Source organism: Oryctolagus cuniculus, chromosome 10 (assembly GCF_964237555.1).
Source record: "Oryctolagus cuniculus chromosome 10, mOryCun1.1, whole genome shotgun sequence".
Lineage (NCBI taxonomy): Eukaryota > Metazoa > Chordata > Mammalia > Lagomorpha > Leporidae > Oryctolagus > Oryctolagus cuniculus.
The window spans coordinates 77,578,430-77,599,897 of record NC_091441.1 but is presented as its reverse complement, the minus strand read 5'-3'; the positions used below and the strand labels follow the sequence as shown (position 1 = coordinate 77,599,897).

Genomic DNA, 21,468 nt, shown 5'->3' with positions numbered 1-21,468 from the left:
TACTTTTATCATTTTTCTAAGTTTTTATTTATTTAAAAAATTATTTTTCCTGAAAGGCAGACAGAGATAGACAAGTGCCTGCAACAGCCAAGGCTAGGCCAGGCTGAAACCAAGAGCCTGGAACTCAATCTGGGTCTGCCACATAGGTGGCAGGAACCCAAGCACTTAGGCCATCATCCGCTCCCTTAGCAAGAAGCTGGACCAGGTGCAGGGTCGGAAGAGCTGGAACAAAGAAGGAATGGGAGTGTCCCCAGCAGCAACTATGCTGAACACCCGTCCCTCTACCTGTTTTTAATACAGACCTTGCTGAATGAATGCCCAAGGGATTGTGAACACCATGACCCCTGGCACAAAGGACAGGTTGGCTGGGAATGGGAGGAGGAACAGACTTATTTTCTACCATATATACCATTTTTTTTTGACAGGCAGAGTGGACAGTGAGAGAGAGACAGAGAGAAAGGTCTTCCTTTGCCGTTGGTTCACCCTCCAATGGCCGCCGTGGCCGGTACGCTGCAGTCAGTGCACTGCGCTGATCCGATGGCAGGAGCCAGGTACTTCTCCTGGTCTCCCATGGGGTCCAGGGCCCAAGCACTTGGGCCATCCTCCACTGCACACCCTGGCCACAGCAGAGAGCTGGCCTGGAAGAGGGGCAACCGGGACAGAATCCGGTGCCCCGACCGGGACTAGAACCCGGTGTGCCAGTGCCGCAAGGCGGAGGATTAGCCTAGTGAGCCGCGGCGCCGGCATATATACCCTTTTGTACTTCGGTATACATTAACATGCTATCAGAAAATCCACACTTGTACAATTATGGTGAATTTTTTTTTTTTTTTTTTACAGATTAAGAAATGATCTGAGAGCTGCTTCACCTCTAAGAGCCCCAGCCTTCACATCTGGAAACAGAGGGACAGCAGTTGCCACCCTGCCCATGGGTCTCCCATGCACTAGCAGCACCTGGCACAGGCTTCGTGGCTAGCATGTGCTTCCACAACTGTCCGAATGCAGACAAGGCATCTTGCATGGAACCCTGGGCACACTGGAAAAGAGAGTGGTGACAATCAATAAAGCATGTGCCCAATCATGCCACACCTGCAGTGTGTGCTGCACAAGGGAGAAGCTTCCATGGTGCTTTGCGGCAGCAGCAGTCATGTTGACATTGGGGGTTGGACAACTAACTCTATGCTGCGTACATGGGCCCGGGGACACTGTCCTGTGCACAGGAGAAAGCTGGTCAGCAACCTTAGGCTCTACCCACCGGAGGGATGCCAGGAGCAACTCTTCCCCCCATGTCCCCATCATCAAACATGTCCTCGGACTTTGCCAAGAGTCCCTGGAAGAGCACAACTGACTGCAGTTGCCAACCAGAGGGCTGCAGATCAGTGGTTCCCTCTGTGTCTTCTGCAAACCAGAAGCAGCGCTCTCCCCCAAGGGGCTTGTTAGAGATAGAGGGCGAGACCCTGCCTCCTGCTGACTGAACCACACCTACTTGCAGACCGGGGAGATCTCCAAGGGATTCGCATGAACACTAAAAGTTGAGACTTGGATCTGCATAGTTAGCTGCCCCCTCCTCTCCTAAACACCGGGATGCCTGGCGATTTGGCTAAAAACACAACAGCTGAGGGTGCCAGCATTGTGTTGCAGTGGGTTAAGCCACTGCTTCTGACACTGGCATCCCACATCGGAGTGCCAGGTGGAGTCCACCTGCTTTGCTTCCAATCCAGCTCTCTGCTAATGAGCCTGAGAAAGCAGTGGAAGACGGCACAAGGACTTGGGCCCCTGCCTCCCATGTGGGAGACCCAGATGGGGTTCCAGGCTCGTGGCTTCAGTCTGTAGCCATTTGGGGAGTGAACCGGTAGATGAAAGATCTTTCTCTGTCTCTCTCAACCTCTCTCTCCCTCTCTCTCTCTTTCTATTTCTCTGCCTTTCAAATAAATATTTAAAAAAACACACACACACAATTTCTGGGTTCCACCAAGCCTGCTGCATCCCCTGGGGAAAAGGGCTAGAATTGATTTTTTTTTAAGTTTATTTATTTATTCAAAAGCCAAAGCAACAGAGAGAGAGACAAAGACACAGTTCTCCTCCATTCACTGGTTCACTCCCCAGATGCCCACAACAGCCAGGGCTGGCACGTCTGAAGCTAAGAACTAGGTCTCCCAAGCACTGAGCTATTACCTGCTGCCTCCCAGGGTGCACATCAGCAGGAAGCTGGACTAGAAGCAGAGGCAGGACTCTGTCCCAGGCACTCTGATGTGGGATGCAGGCATCCCAAGCAGAGGCTTTACCCCTCTGTACCATAACACCCACACTGGGAACTGGCATTTCAATACGAATGATGATCAGGAAGTATGGGGAATCTGTGTTTCTTCAGGGTCACAAAACGTCACAGTTAACTTTCTAGTACTGCCTTGGGAAAGAGTGTCTTGGCTCGGTGGTTTGTCTTGCACATATTCAACAAATGCCCGCTGAGCACTGGCTTAGGGACGGGGGCTACAAGAGACACGCTCCTCAGTTGTAAGCAAAATCTAGGTGACATTGTTGCAGCTCCTGGATCGAACTGTGCCTGAACCCTTTGACTTCCCAGTCTTAGGAACAAGGAAATTCTTTTCTTATGCCAATTTAAGTTTGATTTCTAATCATTTAAGTTTGACAGAGTCACAATGAACACACTGCTTATTAAGGTCACCAGACCAATTCAGCTCCTAGAATCAGGGGTATGAAGCAACCTTTAATCATAATGCAGCAGCCCATGAAGCTCTGTCCATAATACAGAGCTCCGTGAGCATGTGCCATGGTGCTTTCTGTAGATACAGATAGCAGTATAAACTGAATGGCCTTCTGGCGTTACATGTCAGTCTCTTGAGTTTGGGTCCCATGAACCAGTGCTCAGGTTTCGATACTTTTGGTTACACTTAACAAATCGGATATGCAGTCTAGCCCCCGAAAAAGCAGGGATGCCACACCCCACCCCTGGTTTTCAGGCACAGCTTCTTTAAATACTAAAGTTGCAAAAGGCAGCTGGTCTGCGGATCTTCTTCCAACATGGGCAACAAAGCTGGGTCTCCTCTCCCTTTTCTTCCTTCTAACTTCATTTGTTTAACACCAGGCTTAGCACTTTTTGCTGCATTTCCCATGACCTATAAAGTATCTACAGTCAGTGTTCCTTTATCATTGCCCCTTCCCAGATGCGTATTGCTTTCTAAGAGTTTGCTTCAGGTTTCACCTTGGTCCCTAGTGCTCACACAGCATGGTGCCCGGAGCCCCTTCATTGCTTGCTCCGTTGTATCTCTCTTCACATACAACTTGCTGAGCTGACTCTGTTTCTTTCCAAAACAGGTCTCTGTTTTTCCTATAGTAATGCCTGCCATTGATAACCCCAGGCCTGAGCAACACTGACCCAAGTGCTTACTCCTGAACCCATACACCCAACGGCTAGCCTACTTCCCTCCATGGGAAGTATGGATGACATGGAATAACCACGGAAGCCTTTAAAGAAGTCCACCTTTGTGGAGAGCAAACACAACGTGCATAAAGAGGCTTAAACCAACACTGGTATACCAGGGGATTTATCCTAAAAAACAAACAAACAAACAAACAAAAAAACAAAACAAAAAAACACAGTAAGATAAGTATGCAAAGCTGCAAAGCTAGCTAGTCAAAAATGCTTGCGGTGTTTACAATGTTGGTAAATTGTAAATAACCTCAAAATCCAACAACAGATAACCAACTTTAAAATTACACTTCAGTAAATATCTATAATAATGCAGACTTCCATATAAAGCAACTGGTGATTGAGCACAAGCTGACTGATAGTTAAAAGTGAGCTCAAGTTCTCCAGGTACATGAAGACAAGAGTGGAGGGAGCTGGAAGGCCAAGGTCAGCTGGCAAAACACCCAAGAATGCAGTGTGGGGAAGGAGGGAGAGGGGTGGTGGGTGCACATGGCATCAGAACTTTCCCGGTTTAACCCTCTTTGGATGGTCTAAAGGCATGGAAGCCAACTGATTGGAAGATGGCTGAAATTGTCGCCTGGCAAGACACAGGACATGGAATCAGCACCATGCATTAATATTTAAGCTGGAGGGACAGGTGTTTGGCCTAGTAGCTAAGATACTCCTTGGATGCCCATGTACCCTGTTGGAGTACCTGGCTTCAAGTCCTGGCTCTGCTCCCAATTCCAGCTCCTTGCTAACGTGCACTCTGGGAAGCAGCAGATGATAGCTCAAGTACTTAGGTCCTTGCCATTGATATGGGAGACCCGGATTTAGTTCCTGGCTCCCAGCTTCATCCTGGCCCAGCCACAGCCGTTGCAGGCATTGGAGAGTGAACCAGTCTGTGGGAGCTCTCTCTCTCTCTCTCTGTCTCAAATAAATAAAATTAATACATAAAAGGGTTTTTTAAAAAAATATTTAAGGCACAGTAGCTAATCATCATCAAACAGTGGACAAACAGCAACCAGAACTAGTGAGGAGTCAGGTGTCTCTGCCGAACCCTCAGAAACCCTGTCCTACAAACTTGCTAAGTTCAGCTAGTATGAACTGTGCTAGGTTTTGTTTTGTTTTTAAGATTTTGGGCCATTTTCCACTGCTTTCCCAGGCCATTAGCAGAGAGCTGGATTGGAAGTGGAGCAGCCGGGACTAGAACTGGTGCCCATATGGGATGCTGGCACTGCAGGAGGAGGCTTAGCCTACTACACTACAGCGCTGGCCCCATGTGTTAGGTTCCTTAACCCCCTTGTGTAAAGTGGAGGCATCAACAGGACTGATCGCAGAGAGTTGACATGAATGAAGTACTTGGAAGAGCAATCAGCTGTGGCTCACATCTGTATGCATTTGCTCATGGTGTTATTGGCACCAAACGCTATCTCTAAGCTCTTCTCTGCCCACAAGGCAGAGTTGGGATTCGGAAGTGAACAGCTGCACGGCGCTATCATCTTCTGCACATTCACACTTAGCAGTCTTAATGACACATCACAGGGAATCATTGGATGTTATTTAACTCTCCTCACCCGCAGCCATGGACTGCATCACACCCAACCCCAACAGCCATCTTGCTCTGCAGATTTCGGCAGCAAAGTCATTCATAAATTACAAAAACGGTGGCTTCTTGTTTTGTATGAATCAACTCACAAGATAAATATTTAAATCCAATGTGGCTTCAATTGTGCTCTCAATTGCTGGCTCCCACTCTCCTTCTATATCAATGGGTGCTTTTTTTTTTTTTCCCCCAAGCTGACTAATGAACAGAACTGTCAGAAACCCACTGCTCATGCTCTAGCGAGAACACATTAGCAGTCTCACATAAATATAAAAACTGTATTCACTGCAGCTAGGGAAATGAACACGCGGCACACGAAAACTTCAAAATGCTCCATTGCTATCAGCAAATAAAGAATCCAGGGTGATAAACACAATTAGCTGAGTGACTGCCGCTCTCTCGACATAGAGTCAGCCCTGTATCACCCCAGCCGTCGATAAATAAATGCTAATCTGAAGACCAAACCTCTGTGTGCACAGAGCAACCTCTATTTTGAAGAGCTCATAAGAGTCTATATCTGAGGTTATAAGGGGGGAAGCATATTTATGTAATTTGGGGATATTTACCATCCCTATGTTGTACAAAATCACATACTATTGAATGTATGCTCCATTCAAAGTGGGGGAGAAGCCAGAATTTTCTACCTTGAACATGCAATATTTTCTTAAATGTCATTTCATTCCGATCCTCCACCTCTCCATGGGCTGCTCTGTTCCAATTTTACAGTTTATTCATTTCGTGAAAATGTAGCGAGTCATTCCCATGCGCCTGGTGCGGCTGGGATGATGGGATCCAGGGAGAGGGGCCCCAGCCTCCAGCAGCCAGCCCAAGAGCCAGAAAGGAGAGGTCATTCATTGGCTTCCAAACCGCCGCGCTCGCTAGAAGCACTGTAAACTCTCAAACCGCAGTCCTCTAAGATAAATATTTAAATAAAATGTGTTTGCAATTGTACTCTTCGATGATAATTACCGGCTCACCCTCTGTAATGGTAGCAATGTGTGTTTTATCTCCTTGGCTCGCATGGATTTGTAAGCTAAAGATTCGGAAGATACTAAATCGCAAACCTTCGTGATCAAAGAGAAAATATGCCTGTTCAAAGTCATTGATTCTCTCCAGCTTCCCATTTCTTGTCTCTCAACCCTTCGACCATGCTGAGGGTGGGGTAACAGGTACAATGTGCACCTGTCTCTCTGCCGTGATGAGGCTCAGGGCTCTGGAGAAGGTCCTCTGAGCAGCGAGTCCCTCAACAATGCTGAAGAAGATGCACCCAGGCCCTCTGACCAGTTCTGTCCAAGCCACTCACACCAGCAACCCCAACTGAGTCAACAGTACCCATACCAGGGCTCTGACAATTCAACAACAGAAAGCAATGATAATGCAGCACAACTCAGGAAAGAAGTCAGACAGGGACTCCTTCCATTTCTTTTCTCTCTTTCTCCAATGCGGTAGATCAGGCTACTACTCAGAAACAGTTCCTTCCCATACCAATGATGTGGTGCAGTGGGTTGAGCTGCCACCTTTATTGCCAGCATCCAAAAGAGTGCTGGTTGAAATCACAGCTGCTCCACTTCTGATCCAGCTCCCTAATGCTCTAGGGAAAACAGTGGAAGATGGTCCAAGTGCTTTGGTCCCTGCCACCCACATGGGAGAAGAAGATAAAGTTCCTGGCTCCTGGTTTCAGTCTGGCCCAGCCCCAGCCATTGCAGCCATTTGGGGAGTGAACCATTTGATGGAAAATCTCTCTCTGTTTCTCTCTTTCTTTTTTTTTAATTTAATTTATTTTTTTTTTATTTTTGACAGGCAGAGTGGACAGTGAGAGAAAGAGACAGAGAGAAAGGTCTTCCTTTGCCGTTGGTTCACCCTCCAATGGCCGCTGCGGCCGGCGCACCGCGCTGATCCGATGGCAAGGGCCAGGTACTTATCCTGGTCTCCCATGGGGTGCAGGGCCCAAGGACTTGGGCCATCCTCCACTGCACTCCCTGGCCACAGCAGAGAGCTGGCCTAGAAGAGGGGCAACCAGGACAGAATCCGGTGCCCCGACCGGGACTAGAACCCGGTGTGCCGGTGCTGCAAGGTGGAGGATTAGCCTAGTGAGCCGCGGCACCAGCCTCTCTTTGTTTCTTTGTATCTCTATCACTCTGCCTTTCAAATAAATGCAGCAATAGATAATTTTTAAAATTCATGGAAAATGGATTTAAAAGGTAAATTTATTTTGGTGCAAAAATTAAAATTCATGCATAGGTTTTCATAGTAAATTTTTCTTTTTTAAAATATTTATTTATTTATTTATTTGCAAGTCAGAGTTAAACAGAGAGAGGAGAGGCAGAGAGAGAGAGAGGTCTTCCATCCGATGATTCACTCCCCAGATGGCCGCAATGGCCAGAGCTGCGCCAATCTGAAGCCAGGAGCCAGGAGCTTCTTCCTGGTCTCCCATGCGGGTACAGGGGTCCAAGGACTTGGGCCATCTTCTACTGCTTTCCCAGGCCATAGCAGAAAGCTAGATCGGAAGTGGAGCAGCCAGGTCTTGAACTGGTGCCCATATGGGATGCCGGGCACTTCAGGCCAGGGCATTAACCCACTGCGCCACAGCGCCAACCCCATAGTACATTTTTCATGAGTCTACTGAAGAACCCTTTTATACATAGATGTCAGCATTTTCTGCACTAAAATAAACTTCTCTACTAATTCCATTTTCCACAAACTTTTTGAGCTGCCTTCATATTTACAACTGTCTGCTAGACATCTTCACCTGGATGAAGATTCACTGCAGGTGAGTCTTACCCAAGTTCCCTAAGCCTATTTGGTATCTGCCCTCTGGATGTTCCTTTCCTGTGGGCCTTCTTTTGGCCACCAACTTGGGCAGTGGATGCTGGTGCTCTGGCTGCATTTCCTTGGGCTTTACTCTTGTAGCGGTCTGCAGTCTCCCAGCTGCCCCCAGGCTTGACATGGGAGCTGAAGCCCACTGGACCTTGTAGGCCAGATGTACAAGAGAATTAACTTACAGAAGACTCCCTGGGTACCAATCCCAGCTCCCCCACCCCTCCCAGGGCAGGGGGAACAGAAGGTGTCGCTCTGACACACGTGTTCTACTCAGCTTCCCGGAGCTCCCCAGGTGTCTCTAGGTATCCACAAGGTAGGGAGCTTGAGAACTGGCCTTGCTCACCTCTCCTCTCCCAGTCCATTCCCCTCTCAAACTACCTGTACAGGATGCTTGTTTCTGGGCCTTCTTAGGTAAGAACCCAAACAAAGACAAAGCGGCTCTGAGTCCTAAGCCAGAAATCCCTGACTCCATCCCTTTTACCACTCATGGCTAATTGACCACACACACACACACACACACACACACAACGGTCCCTTACTCATATGAAAATATAACTAAGAACCTACAAATGCTTGCTGTTAGGGAGGCAGCTAGGATACGCAGGATCCAACCCCCAGTTCACAATTTAAATGAGGAGAGAGGCAAAAGGGAAAAAAAAAAACATAAATAATATCATGACTCATAGACATGAACCTTATAAGGCAAATACAACAGAGTGATGAGAGAGAGAAATCAGAAAAGGTCATTTTAGGTCAAGTAGTAGGGGAAGGCCTCTCTGAGGAGGTGACTTTTGAGTTAGGATGAAGAATGAGCTGAGCATATGAAAATCTGGGGGTGGAGGAAGAGTATTCCAAGGAGACGGAACAGCATAGGCAAAGGCCTGGAGATGGGAGAGCTCGGTTGTCCAAGGACAGGAAATAGCGCAGAGCAGGTGTAAGTATGGAGGATGATGAAAAAGCTGGTGTGAGGGAAAGGAGAGAGGTGGGCAAAGGCCAGACCATGGCAGCCCTTCTGGGCTATGACTAGGGGTTTGGGTTGAATTCTAGTAACCACGAGAAGCTACTGAAAGGATTTAGTAAGGGCATGGCGTGATGTGATTTGGATTTTAAAAAACTTACTCGGGCTCTGGCAAGAAAGCTACTTTGGAGGCTGCAAGACAAGGAAGCCCAGAGGGTCTTGCAATCCAACCCACTGCTCACTCAGTGCTGGTCCTGAACTCTCATCGGGTCTCTCCCATGCTATCAGGAGAGTCTCGAGCTCCAGCCTTGAAGGTGTGCAAGCTGCAGGCAAAACACAAGGACTAGGATCGGTGCCTTTACAGAGCTTTTAAACTCCTGCTGCAAACAGTAGAGGAAGGCGCAGTGATAGGACAGTGCACTGACGTGAGGCCAAGGGGAGAGGTCCTGCTCAGACCTCATCTCTAACGAAGAAATGGCTGAACGCAGGCCTGAGGGAGGAGCAGGGACGAGCCGGGTGCCTAAGTTCTCGTGCAAGGCCAAAGAGGAAGAGCTCGATGTGCTTGGGGAGACCGGAGCATCACATCTGGCAGAGGCACAGAGGATGGGAAGGGAGGTGACGAGCTACGTGCTCACGTGGCCAATGAATGCTTAGTGAATGAGTGAGTGGTGAGACTCGCAGGCTAAAAGGCAGAGAGTTCTATTCAAACTTTTCTAGCCCTTTCATATTGCCATTCAAGAACTTAAACCACGCCGGCGCCGCGGCTCACTAGGCTAATCCTCCGCCTTGCGGCGCCGGCACACCGGGTTCTAGTCCTGGTCGGGCCGCCGGATTCTGTCCCGGTTGCCCCTCTTCCAGGCCAGCTCTCTGCTGTGGCCCGGGAGTGCAGTGGAGGATGGTCCAAGTGCTTGGGCCCTGCACCGCATGGGAGACCAGGAGAAGCACCTGGCTCCTGCCATCAGATCAGCGCGGTGCGGCAGCCATTGGAAGGTGAACCAACGGCAAAGGAAGACCTTTCTCTCTGTCTCTCTCTCTCACTGTCCACTCTTCCTGTCAAAAAAAAAAAAAAAAAAAAAAAAAAAAAAAAAAAAAAGAACTTAAACTACACTGCAAATGTAGTCACGGACTGACAAATGAGTCACGGTCGGCTCAGGAAATACTGATTACACCTGCTCCCGGCCAAGCCTGTGTCCATGCAGCACCATGGCTGTAGAGCTCTGGAGGCTTGGCTCTTCCCCTGGAGAAATTCCTACAGGTGAGTGACAGCTGTCTGACCATCAGACTGTGCTTTGACACTTGCACGACTTTCGCTTGGAGCAGGTGTTTGGCAGAACACTTGAGACGCTGCCTGGAATGCCCGCATCCCCCATCGGAGTCCCTGTGTTCAAGTCCTGGATCTGCTCCCCATTCCAGCTTCCTGCTAATGTGCATGGTGGGGAGCAGCAGTGATGGCTCTAGTACTTGGGTCTCTGCCACCCATGTGGGAGATGCCAACTGAGTTCCAAGTTTCTGGCTTTAGCCTGGTCCAGTCTCAGCTGTAGTGGGCATTTGGGGAGTGAATCAGGAGATGAGAGATGTCCATCCGTCTGTCTGTCTGCCTTTTTTTTTTAAGATTTATTTATTTGAAAGAGTTATAGAGAAGGAGAGGCAGAGGGCAGAGAGAAAGAGAGAGAGAGAGAGAGAATCTTCCATCTGCTTGTTTACTCCCCAAATGGCCACAATGGTCAGGGCTGAGTCAGGCTGACGCCAGGAGCCAGGAGTTTCATTCGGGTCTGGTCTCCCATGTGTGGTTCAGGGGTCCAAGCACTTGAGCCATCCTCCACTGCTTTCCCAGGCACATTAGCAGGGAGACAGAATGGAAGTGGAGCAGCAGGGACTGGAACCGGTGCCCATATGGGATGCCAGCACTGCAGGCAGTGGCTTTATGCACTATGCCACAGTGCTGGCCCCTCTCTCTGCCTTTCAAATAAATAAATAAAAATGTAAATGATGATAATTAAAAGTGAGGTATAAATGAAGTGGACTTGTAATGTCGATTAAGCATAGGAATCCATTTTTTTTTTACAGATTTATTTATTTATTTGCAAGGCTGAGTGATACAGAGAGAGGAAGACATGGGGAGAGAGAGAGAGAGAGATCTTCCATCTGGTGGTTCATTCCCCAAATGCCTGCAAAAGTAGGGCTAGGACAAACTCAAGCCAGAAGCCAGGAACTCAATCCAGGTCTCCCATGTGGATGACTGGGGCCCAAATACTTGGACACATTAGCAGGAAGCTGGATTGGAAGTGTGGAGTAGACGGAACTTGAACCAGGCACTCTGACATGGATGCAGGCATCCCAAGTGGTGGTCTAACCCACTGATCGCCACGCTCACCCCAGAACTTACTTTCTGAAAAAGGATATCTCTCTTTTTCATAAGTACACAAAGTATGGAGTATGGGCTTAATCCCTGTCCTTGGTCAACAGGAAGAGGGAACTCCTACACTCTCTCCTCCACTTTCCATGGCAGATTTGTCCAACTCCGTAACCTCATGGTCCAGTATTCTTCCTCCCTACACCTTTGCTGTCCAGTGTAGTGGCTGTGAGCTGTGCAGGATTCCAGAGCCCTTGAATGAGAAATTGCAACACACACAATTTCAAAGACTTAGTACAAAAAAACTAACGGATCTCCTTAATCATTTTTATATGGGCTCCACGTTGAAATTGTTCTAAGTCAATCGATATATTGAGGAATGGTTTGAATATAGTAAAAATAATGTGTTTGTTTAGATCTGCAAGAAACTCTAGGTGAACACAGAAAATGCACCCAGCTGGGCAGACTGTGTAGCCACACAGTAAGCTCACACCTCAAACACCTACTGGCTGCCTCAGTTTACAATACACGTGATGGCACCACACTTCCCACCACGGTCACTACCACTTTCAGTCTGGGTTCAGATAATCCCCTTCCACCGCTCTATAACCACTCCCAAACTGTGAGCTTTCCAAGGCTACAAGCAAACGCCGGGTCTTTTCTCAGTCCGTGACCACATTGATTCTGGTATGCATGTGTGTCTTTACCACACAAAAATGAGCTACTACCTTGGGGCTGGCGCCGTGGCTCACTTGGTTAATCCTCTGCCTGCGGCATTGGCATCCCATATGGGCGCCAGGTTCTAGTCCCGGTTGCTCCTCTTCCAGTCCAGCTCTCTGCTGTGGCCAGGGAGTGCAGTGGAGGATGGCCCAAGTGCTTGGGCGCCTGCAGCCCTGTGGGAGACCAGGAAAAAGCACCTGGCTCCTGGCTTTGGATCAGCACAGTACTGGCACAGCGCTGGCCATAGCAGCCATCTGGGGGGTGCACCAACGGCAAAAGGAAGACCTTTCTGTCTGTCTCTCTCTCTCTCACTACCTAACTCTGTCAAATAAAAAAAAAAAAAAGAAAAGAAAAAAAGAGCTACTACCTTGACTAGGCCCCTGTCTTTTTGCTTTATGTGTCACTGACAAGGTTTCCAGATGCTGTGATCCTAACGCACTTTTCCTGTCACCGTGGTGGTTTCTATTGTTAGATTGTACGCATGGCAGTATTTCTGAGAAACAATATGTTGCTTTTCTGCTGGACAGTGCTATGCTATAAAGCCCCGATTCTCAAAGCAAGTGCAGCAGGTTAAGTTGCCACTTGCAGCACTGGCATCCCGCATCGGAGTGCCAGTTTGAGTGCTGGCTGCTCTACTTCCCATCCAGCTTCCTGCTAATGCACCTGGGAAAGCAGCAGATGATTGCCCAAGTACATAGGCCCCTGCTACTCATGTGGGAGACCTGGATGGAATTCCTGAGTCCTGGCTTCAGCCTGGCCCAGCCCTGACCATTGTGATCATTTCCAGAGTGAACCAGTGGATGGAAGATATATCTCTCTCTCCCTCCCTCCCTCCCTATCTCCTTTTCTCTCTCTCTTCTGCCTTTCAAAGAAAAAAATCTTTTTAAAAAAAACTGTGGCATCTCAAGTCTCTGCTTTACAGAATGCAAAAGTTTTTTTTTTTTTTTTAAAGATTTATTTATTTATTTAAAAGCAGGGGGTATGGCCTTTCATCTGCTGGCTCACTCCCCCGATAGCCACAACGGCTGGAGCTGTGCGATCTGAAGCCAGGAACCAGGAGCTTCTTCCAGGTCTCCCACGTGGGTGTAGGGGCCCAAGGACTTGGACCATCTTCCACTGCTTTCCCAGGCCATAGCAGAGAGCTGGATTGGAAGTGAAGAAGCTGGGTCTCGAACCGGCACCCATATGGGATGCTGGCACTGCAGGCTGAAGCTTTACCTGCTACGCCACAAGAGCTTCTTTTAAATTTATTATTTTTAAAGCTGTATTTCTAAGGCACACCATATAATCTATATGTATATGGCTAATGATTATTTTGATTTAACCACATTACTGCTAACATCACTGTAAACCTGAAAACAACTGTTAGGTATTTATGAGAAATGCCAAGGGGAGTGAAATAAATATAAAGTCTTGCTGCTTGGAGAAAAATAGCATTGGTTTATAGCTAAGAAGGGCTGCACGGCCGTGCCAATGGCTCTTCCTCCGAATCCCAGGTGCACAGTTCCTGTGACATCACTGGGGAGGTGCCAGGGCCCGGGATTCCCGCTTCTGAGCTGATGACGCCTGTTTCTGAAGCCAGGCTGTATCCCAGTACTGTCAGGATGTGCCCTGGGGGCCTGATGGGAAAACCGGCATAGAATATGGACTCACTTAAACATAGACACTTCCTTAAAAGCTTTTGGTTCGATGTGAATGTAAGTCATTTTGATTACTCAATTTCTATATTTATTAGGAATGATAAACCAAAGTACTTGAAAATAATTTCAGTGGCGATGAACTGTGGCACCCGATCGATGCAGGACACGGCAGTCAATTAGCCTTTCACTTTATTTTGGTCCTCAGCAATCGACTGCAATCAATACTTTCAATCTCCATTGATAGCAGAGCGCAAATCACAAAGAAGTTTCCTAAGTGGGTGTCACGGGGCGTGCAGGCAGCTCGGGCAGCTGGTCCCGAGCTGTCCCCTGCACCAGGAACCAGGTTTGTGCTGCCGTGGGGACAGCGCCAGTCATTTCCGCACGAGTAGCTAGCTGCAAACGGCCACTCCGAGCTGAGCGGATGCTTGGCATCGAAACAGCCGCTCACCATAGCCAGGTCTGTCTTCTTCAAAATGGAGCCTCTGCAGTCATCTCAGGTTGGAAGCTTGGGGAAATCCACTAATTGAGCACCAGGAAGGAACTTGACAGTAAATCATGCAGAGCTCAACCAGGACAGAGCAGGGAAGAATTATAACCTGGGGAGATGGGCCTGGCGGTGTGGTGCAGCGGGTTAAACTGCTGCTTGCAAAGCCGGCTGGCAATTCCGTATTGCAGTCCACTCAAGTGCTTGGGCCGCTGCACCTGATGCAGTTCTGGGTTCTTGGCTTTGGCCTGGCCCAGCTCTGGGTGTTGAAGTCATTTGGGGAACGAACCAGCAAATGCAAGGTGCCTCTTTCTCTGCCTGTCTCTCTCTCTCTGTAACTCTGCTTTTCAAATAAATAAATAAACAAACAAACAAACGAACTCTGCTTTTCAAATAAATAAATAAAAATAAATCTTTTTAAAAAATTACAACCCACACCTTCTAAAAGTGCTTTTAAAAATGGGGAGGGGGGCCGGCGCCGCGGCTCACTAGGCTAATCCTCCACCTAGCGGCGCCGGCACACTGGGTTCTAGTCCCGGTCGGGGCGCCGGATTCTGTCCCGGTTGCCCCTCTTCCAGGCCAGCTCTCTGCTGTGGCCAGGGAGTGCAGTGGAGGATGGCCCAAGTGCTTGGGCCCTGCACCCCATGGGAGACCAGGAAAAGCACCTGGCTCCTGGCTCCTGCCATCGGATCAGCGCGATGCGCCGGCCGTAGCGCGCCGGCCGCGGCGGCCATTGGAGGGTGAACCAACGGCAAAGGAAGACCTTTCTCTCTGTCTCTCTCTCTCACTGTCCACTCTGCCTGTCAAAAAATAAAAAAAAAAAAAAATGGGGAGGGGGAAGCAGGCATTGTGGCATAACAGATAAAGCTGCTGCCTGCTTGCCAGAATCCCATATGGGTACCGGTTCGAGTCCCGGCTGCTCCCATTTCTGACCCAGCTCCCTGCTAATGTGTCTGGGAAAGCAGCAGAAGTTGGCCCAAGTGCTGGGGTCCCTGCACCCACTTGGGAGACCTGGAAGAAGCTTTTGGTTTTGGTCTGGCCTGGCATTGGCCATTTGGGGAGTGGACCAGCTGATGGAAGATCTCTTTGTCTCTCCCTCTTTTGGTGTCAATCTGCCTTTCATATAAGTAATTTTTTTTTTTAAAAGAAAAGATCAACGTGATGGGAGAGTGCTTTTGCTGAAGGGGCAGGCCCTGGAGCAAGGCTTCCTTACTCACTCTCCCCATGTCTTCTTCAGCACAGACGACCCCTGAGTTGCCATTGAGAGCCCGCCGCCCAGCTCTGATAAGACACATCACCACTCCATGTCTGCGAGGAGTCAGCACTCGTGAGATGAGCAGACCGGGTCAGGCTGGTGGTTTGCAAACTGAGTTCCCTGGAGTCCTTCACGCTTCAGAGAGGGAGAAGAGTCTTGAGCCAAACGCGCTCCTCGCGGCAAATGCACAAGAGCTGTTCCACTTGTTTATTTTACCTGGTTCATGTGACCTTGTATGAGATTTGTTTGAAGACAAAGGCTAATTAAGGCCTAATGGTCTAAATGCTGGAGCCAGACTTCCTGGGCGTGTATACTCGGCTTCCACTTCTTGCACAGTTATCTACCCTCTCTGCACCCCGGTTGCCAAATTAAGACACCAGCAGAACTTTAAGGGCAGGAGGGCGCTGTGGTGTAGAGGGTTAAGTGGCTGCTTGCAACACTTGGCATCCCACGTGGGTGCTGGTTCGAGTCCCGACTGCTCCACTTCTGAGTCAGCTCTCTGCTATGGCCTGGGAAGGCAGCAGAGGATGGCTCAAGTGCATGGACCCCTGCACCCATGTGAGAGACCTGGGTTGGCCCTGTTCCAGCTATTGCGGCCATTTGGGGAATGAACCAGTGGATGGAAGACCTCTCTCTCTCTCTCTCTCTCTCTCTCTCTCTCTCTCCCTCTCTGTAACTCTCTTCAAATAAATAAATTAATTAAAAAAAAAAAAAAGGTGAGGTCGATGGCCCTAAAGAGCAGCTGAGAGGTGCTATGAGTGACAAATGCTAAAGGCCTGGCCACAAGGATCCACTCAAGGATCTTCACAGAGTGGGCATTCTCAAGTGTAAGCAGCACAGGGAAGGAGGAGACACCCCTTGGTCTCTTAAGTCAGCACTCTCAGGTTCAACGCAGTCTGCAGGAGCCCCAGGCTGGGAGACCAAGGGCAGCCCCAGTAAGACCACGGTCAGTCATAGCCACATAGCCTGGGATGGGCGGGGGCAGTCGCATACTTGACCTTCTTGTCACTGGCAGGTTCACCAATCCTCCCTGTGAGCAGCCCCGGGGAGCAGGAACTGTTCAGATTAACGCGAGGTCGCAAACATCCTAATAGAAGCCTGCCACATGCCAAGGAGAGAATCCAGCAATTACTGAGCAAGCTTCACATAGACACGAAACGTTTCATTTATATCATGAAAAAGACCCATGCTGCTCTGCTCTACAGATGTTCTTAAGAGTTAACGTTTCTCTGCGGAAGTAGCCTCCAGAGCGGAGTACATTTATATGATTGTAGCAAGAATGTTCTGGGCCATCTGCTAGGCTCACACCAACCTCCTGCCCACCCACCGCACACACAGAGAGCCAGTTACTTCTGTTGCTAACACATTCACAGAGACGACTGGGGATCGCAAGAAGTGATACTCCTACCAGGCTCCAGGTGTGGCCCCGGCTGCAGGTCCAGGGACAAGTTTGAGTGACAAGGTTGTACGTAACTCCACATCCCCCTTCCTCACCCCGAGCTCACGGAACTTGGAGGGAACACCTGACAATGGAGCCAATCAGCCTCTCTCCCAGAGTTCAGAATTGGGTGGAAGAGGCTCTCTTCCTTCTGAGACGGTCTCTCAGATGTAGAGAAGATCTGGGAATTCAGGCACCATGGAGCAGCCATGCAGACCGAGGGGGACCATGGGCAAATCAGAAGGTACATTGGAAGACTCTGGCAGATACGTGCGATGCGTGACACAAAGGGACTCCTGGGCCCTGCAGCTTTTACTTCCTGGGTCCTGCTCTTAGCTTCCCATCACTTGGCTCTCACAAGCCACCAGCTCACCAGTAGAACAGCTTTTCCTCTTTTTAACGTAAGCCACTTTCTGTTACCTGTAACTCAAGTGTTCGGACTGCACAGCATTGCCCACTGTAAATAGTACCCGAGGGCGAGCACGGGTCCTTCTCGGACTTCAGGGAGAGCCTGTTAGCTACCTGGTGACCGCATGAACGAACACGATACCCCAGGAGTGGTGTTCTCTACACCCAGATTTAGAGAAGCGCTTTTGCCGCCTGCTCGCCGTCAGTCCTCGAAATCCAATCGCGAAGACAACACACTGACTGGCAATTCTCCCACTTACGCCATCTATTCCCTCGGCACTCTGATTTCATTCTTTGTATCTGGCAAGGGAGAAAGGGACTTGGGGAAGGTGTATTTCCCCTTTAAATACCCTGAAAGTTATGCATCTATCTTTCCCAAACTGCCAAAATAATTGTTTCATTTACAGAACTGAAATTCTCCAGGGAGCGTCCCAGGGATGTTCTAAATTGCTAACATCAGATATGCAGAAAACAAATATGGAGCAATCCATATGCTCCCAATCCTGAATTTAGCATCTCAGCTCAACAAAAACTTACATTTCAATCACTCGCCGTCAGTCGAGTGTTATGAGTATGTGCAGGGTTAAGGCTGGATCGAAGCCATCGGCCTGGAACCTTCTGCAGAGCAGGGCTCTGTCTGCACAGCCCGAGGCTCCGGCACAAGTTGCCATTTAGAGTTCACTTAAATTAACACGTACAGGCTGCAGAGCCTCTGTGGATGCCGAAACCTGAGAAGGCACCGGCTATGTGACTGCAGAACGGGAGGTTGCCAACTTTCTCTCTCTTGTTTTTTATTACTCCCCCCAAAAGTTCGGTGGTTCAGGGGGTTATGGCATGGCCAAGAGTTGACCATTTCTCTGGGTTCCGTTATGAAAACAAGATGTCAGAAGGAGCAGGAAGATCTGGAGCCTGCATGAAGATGTCGACGACAGCTAACAGGTGCACAGCACACTCTCTTCTAGGTACTATTCGCGGAACCTCACACCGGCTAACTCACTTGCTCTTCAAAATATCCCATTTGACAGCTGAAGAAACTAAAGCTCAGAAAGATGGACTAACATCTGCTGCTTTTCTCCTGCCCGCAGCCATTTCCCCCTTCTACTGAGGTGGCTGGGCTTCCCCTTGAATAGCTACGACTGCCCTCCTGCACACTCTTTTAGTGGGAAAAAGGCCCTAAATTACACTCTAGGGCAAAAAGGTCCTACTGAACTCAGTTGCTGTTGGACCGTGAGCTGCACAAGGGCAGCACTGATCTTTTCTCCACCCAAGAGCCTAGCCCGGGGCACAATGTAGGTGCTTAATAAATTCCTGAATGACGATCAGATATACGTAGCATCCCGAGGGAATATAGACAACCCCCGACTGATGCTTCAGCTTAGGAGGTTTTCTTGGCCTCACAAATGGTGCAAAGGCGACACACATGTAGTAGAAACTGCACTTCAAAGCGTGCACTGGGTCTTTTCCTAGGCTCATGCCATGTACAATCACTTGCTTTCATGACGCTGGGCAGGGGCACACGCTACAGCTCCCAGTCCCCTCATGCAATCATGAAGACAACAACTGGTGCTCTACAGTGCATTGTGCTGCTAAGCTAAGATGTTCAGTAGGTTAGGTGTGTCACACACACTTTTTACTTACAACACTTTCAACTTAGGATAGGCTTATCAGGATATTGCCCCATCATAAGTAGAGGAGTGTCTGTTACTATGAAGTGTGATTTTGCTACAATGGCTGTGTGCTTAAGAGATGTCCTGATTGGTCAAGCCTTGGGCATGTATTTCCCCTAGACCAATCAGGAGCTGCCCGAGGAATGTGAAGGGAATGAATGGGTAGACGCTCTCTGGAGCTGATTCGTCCTGACCATGAAGTCCTAGAGGGTCTGCTACCTCTATCCTAGACCCGAGCCAGGTTCCTGTACTTTTCAGACCCAGATGTGCAGATCTTCTTATGTTCTCTGAGACGCCCTTTATCCTGCACATAAATTCTCCGTCTGCTTAATTGAGCCAGAGTTGGTCTCTGCTGCCTGCAACCACATCACCTTGCATTCTGACTGGAATATTTGCTTCATTCACACGACATAGCTAGACCCGGGAAATTTAACTAACAGGGACACAGAGCAGTGCTGAGGGCTCAGGACCTAAACACTAAGGGCATAGCAACCGAATGTTTTTCACCATGTGCCTCCATGAGCCTGGGCCTGTGCTAGGTCTTCCTAGATTTCTTCTTCCGGTCATCACAACACAATGGCGTACCTATTATCACACCCACTTTGCAGATGAGGAAACCAAGGGCCAAGGAGGTTAAGTGCTTTGTTCAAGAATGCAATGCAGGGGGCCGGTGCCGTGGCTCACTTGGTTAATCTTCCGCCTGTGGCGCCGGCATCCCATATGGGCACCGGGTTCTAGTCCTGGTTGCTCCTCTTCCAGTCCAGCTCTCTGCTGTGGCCCGCGAAGGCAGTGGAGGATGGTCCAGGTGCTTGGGCTCCTGCACCCGCATGGGAGCTCAGGAAGAAGCAGCTGGCTCCTGACTTTGGATCAGTGCAGCGCCGGCCGTGGCAGCCATTTGAGGGGTGAACCAACAGAAGGAAGACCTTTGTCTCTCTCTCTCTCTCTCTCATTATCTAACTCTATCTGTCAAATTAAAAAAAAAAATGAATGCAATGCAGTGAGTGGCATAGTCAGGGCTGAAAATCAACGTCTTCCTGAGGCCAAAGCAAATGCTCTTCCCCTGTACAGTAACTTCAGGAAGGGGAGGCGTGGCTCACTGGCAGGGCTGAGAATTCCAGTTGCTGGGCCTTGAGCTAAAGGACAGAGAAGCACTGCATAGAGGCTGAGCTCAGGGAGCTAAACTGGGTGGAGGGATGGGGTCAGAAGGCGCTGAAGTGTTCACTGCCTATTTTTCAATTAAACAGAATATGCCCTCAATTAAGGAGGGATTTTGTCAGAGCCCATAAAGGCTCTAAGGATTGGCTGAACTTCCCAAATCTCCCTCACTCCCATGCTCCAAGCACCCCCATCTTTCCCCATCATGGTCTAACATAAGCAGGCAATCTCTTCCGCCCTAAGTCAGCTCTCTCCCATTCGACATGAGGATCCATTCACAACCAACTTGAAACTCACCTGCACTCATGGAGACCATTACACAGACAAACGTAATCTGTTTTCTTCCCTTGATATAGGGAGGAGTGGGTAGTTTGGTCCTCACAGTGTCCATTTCACTGTCTCTGATTTCCCTGTGAATGGACCTCTCACGTGGCTGAGTGGAAATCACTTTAATTCCTGTTCTCTCTTTAAGCACAGGGTGGGCATGTGATTCAGGTCCGCAAAATAAATGCCTTCTCCCCACCTCCACCCTTCCCATGTAGCTCCCAAATGGTCTCATGGAACTCAGTCCTGGGAATTTTGCTGGACCAATGATAGAGAGAAACTCCCTTCCTTGGAAGGACCAACTAAAAGGACCAGTACCAGCCCAGAGCTGCCTGGGAACAAAACCAACACTAAGGGGTGGGGAGTAGAGAAAGGAAGGGCAGCAGCACAAGCAGAGAGGCCAGTTAGGGGACACTCTGCTCCAAGCAAGAGATAACTGGACCCCAGAGGTGATGAGCAATAGTCAGATTCTGGGTGAATTCTGGAGAAAGAGCCCCGTGGGTGTAGGGACAGATGTCAGATACGAGAAAAGGAGGAGAATGAATGATGATGACGCCAAGGTTCTGACATGGCCCAAGAGGCAAATGGAGGTGCCATTTAGTGAGAAGAGGCAGGTTGGGGGTGAACGTCACCAGCACCAGCACTCTGCCCAGCTCCCCTCTGGCTGCGTCACACACGGCAGAGCAGCAGGAGGGGAAGGGCCTGTGTGCAGAAGGAACGCACGTGCCAGCAAGGGAGCACTCCAGGCAGGTGCCAGGTTCTCTTCTGACAGCCTATGCCCATGAGAGCAAGAAAGCACTGCCTACAGACAAGCATGAGTGTGTCCTCACGACCTGACCCCTCCCACCAGGCCCCAGCTCTGGAAGGTCTCACCACCTGCCAACAGCACCACACTGGGGCCAGGCTTACCACACAGGATCCTGTGTGCACACAGACCACCATGCTTCATACATCCCCATTTGGGAATTAATGGTGTCTTTCCTTGTCTTTAGTTAAGACATTTAATTCTCCGGTAACGTACTTTTTCAACATTGTAGTAAAATGTACAGAACATAACACTTATCATTTTAACCAATCTGAAGTGTACAGTTCAGTGGGACTAAGTGAATTCACAATGCTGTGACCATCACCACCATCCACTCCCAGAACTTTTTCAGGATCCCAAACAGAAACCTGTGAAATACTAGCTCCCCATCTCTGCCTCCCTCCA

The 21,468-nt window shown here is 49.2% G+C and overlaps 1 protein-coding gene across 3 annotated transcripts in view; it reads right to left on the bottom strand.

Moving 5' to 3' along the window:
- EIF4E3 (eukaryotic translation initiation factor 4E family member 3) overlaps nucleotides 1–21,468 on the bottom strand; it is a 411,364-nt gene that overhangs the window by 270,444 nt on the left and 119,452 nt on the right. The gene's annotated exons all lie outside the window — the stretch shown is intronic.